The sequence below is a fragment of the Strix uralensis genome, chromosome 3 (assembly GCF_047716275.1).
Source record: "Strix uralensis isolate ZFMK-TIS-50842 chromosome 3, bStrUra1, whole genome shotgun sequence".
Lineage (NCBI taxonomy): Eukaryota > Metazoa > Chordata > Aves > Strigiformes > Strigidae > Strix > Strix uralensis.
Genome location: NC_133974.1, coordinates 101,516,383 through 101,518,938, shown reverse-complemented (window position 1 = coordinate 101,518,938; position 2,556 = coordinate 101,516,383). Strand labels below are relative to the sequence as shown.

General features: G+C 39.7%; 1 long non-coding RNA gene across 1 annotated transcript; it reads left to right on the top strand.

Annotated features, from left to right (window-relative positions):
• Positions 1 to 394: 394 nt before the first annotated feature.
• On the top strand, positions 395 to 1,953 carry LOC141941862 (uncharacterized). Its single transcript, XR_012628451.1, has 3 exons — positions 395 to 677; positions 1,207 to 1,421; positions 1,904 to 1,953. It is a non-coding gene; the product is annotated as an uncharacterized LOC141941862 (long non-coding RNA).
• The last annotated feature ends 603 nt before the right edge of the window (positions 1,954 to 2,556 follow it).

The following is a 2,556-nucleotide window of genomic DNA, read 5'->3' as shown; positions in this document are numbered from 1 at the left end:
GTTATGTTTTTGCAAAGCTCCATTGCCTCCCCTATATGACAGATATTAGAAGGAATAGAGATGAAAGCTTGTACCAAATACTCCGAGACATCTTGATTAGCAGAACATTTTTCAAAAACAGGCTTATATTTTACAACATTTGAAACCCATCTAATTACCACAGAACAGCACAATGAGTTCAGGATGTTGAGAGGATCTGAAGACTGTCATTTTACAGTAAATAGCTTTAATCATCCTGATAACAGAACTGTGCTTTGTGTGTGAAAAGTCATTTCCCTTTTTTTCCCCCCACCAAAATGTTCCATATCAGCTTTCTCTCCCAGCTCAAGCCACAGAGGATGTGGACAGTCATGTTATATCTTATTTGCTTTGTCTGCTGATTAAACAGGAAAGATTAGGCTCATGTCATGTTACCCTTCTAAAAATCACTGGTTTTACAAATATGTGTTCTGTATTTTAAAGATATTTACTCTTTGAAAGAGAGAGGTTACAAGAGCATAAAATCAATGTAAAGAGTGGTTAGAACTGTGCCTAGTCTACATTTTTTCCTTTAAATCAAAAATGCCTTCATATTGTATTGTATCTTGCAGTTCTTGCACAGTCTCAGCTGGATGCTTTGGAACAGATCATCTTTCATCGTCTCAGATGTGGATCTGGCAAGGAGCTTCTGTGCTGAGGTTGAGTTCTGGGAAGTCTGAGCTCCTCACTGTTTGCTTCTGTCAGAAGGAAGAAGGTCACAGATAAACTTAATTGTGATGTTACCGCACAATTAGGGTTATGAGACAATGTCTGGAAATAATTTTATCTGCAATTAAAATCCAAAAGGCAGCAGAAAGAAATCATTATATTTATAAAATCAACAAAAGGCATATAACATCCTAGCTATTGAAAGTCAGTTGGACAGACACTGAATATTTTTGGCTTGCTTGATGATAATGGTTCACGAAAGTTGCTCACAAAAATGATGTAAATTTCATAAACTGGATTTGAATATTGTCGCTAGTCTGCATTTATGCAAAACCAACAAACACTTTCTCTACAAAGTTATGTCTTATTGTGGAAAAGTACATTTCCCTCGGGCTTTCAAACCCCTTTACGCTGATTGTCTGACACAGTCAGGGTCCTGTCCCTCCTGGCTCCTGCTGCGGGTGTGCAGGTGGGGACCCCAGGCTCTCCGACAGGAACTTACCCTCTGCTTCGTCTTAGGTTCTGCTTCTCAAGACGTGCTGAGTTCGAGAGAGGCTGAAAGTGATGGGAGAGGAGGAAGTCATGCCCAAAAGGCTCACGTGCCAAGCACTGGATAAACTATAACTTCACCCACATGCTTCATTCATAAGGAGTGTTCCTGTCACACCATTTTCAATCGTCGTTTACTTGTTCTTTTCATTACTACAGCTGGCAATGTTTTAAAATGCACACAGGTAAGTCTGAAGACAAATCCCAACAGAAAATCAGAAAGCAAAGCCTAACAGATTGCTTTGCTTTTGTAATCCACTATTGTAAATAAATGTGCATGCTGGAATTGATTAATTGCTTCCTTTCCAGTGCAAGCACAATTATTCATTGATTCATTTTTGTCAGGCAAGTTCCAGGTCACTTTATGTTTCACAGCTTGTCATAATGGAAAAGGGAGGTTTACCAATCATGTGAATCACTTCACTAGGTATTTAGGAGCAAATAGGCTATGGGAGACAGAGGGTAGCAGGAAGATCCAGAAGCAACCACACTGCAGCACCACAGCCCCAGAGGGGTTGCCGCTGGGTAGGCAGAGAGAGAGAAGAGACTGCTCTCTCTGCGTTTTCATGGGCTTTCTTTCTAACATAGAAGCAAAGAAAAAATACTGATATACTGAACGACCGGTTAACCTTCTCATTTTTCAGGTGCTCTTTTTCTCTCTCTGTAGATCAAGATTTAAATGTCTCAGCAGAGCTGCCTGGAGAGTACTCAGATCTTCCTCAGGACCTCAGTATGTTCTTTCTCAGTCACTTTCGTGGAAGTAAAACAGGCAAGAAATTTGATGTGGTAGAAATCTAGATGGTTGGCCAGCTACAACTGATATCAAATAGACTCCATATTTTGTTTTCTAATAATGCATATATGACAAAAAGCTGCTTTTGGGGGGGGGTGGGGTTCATTGGTTTAGCTGTTGTTACGAGTGATACAATAGTTGCATCTTTGGATGTTACAGCTGGAATTTCTTATTTAGCCATGAAGTTTGTTCCTATGGACTAAGATGTCTCTTGAGGAAGAATGCTTTTAGTGCACTGGTAAAATATGTCAAAAAACCCCCAACCGATTGTTGCTGGCAGCTAGGTTACAACTATCAGGGAACTATGCCCACTGTGAACAAATGCTAAATAATCAGCATGGTAATTCATTATTGTGGGAACCTCAGTAGGACTGGATAGGACTTGATAAGGTACCATGACTCATATCTTGAAATTGTTCTCTATATCTTAATAAGAAATAATCTAAACTAGACACATCTCTGTCCTGCCATTGTTAGGATAGTTTTAATGATTGTTTTACAGATGCCAAAGATCAGCTCTCCACTGA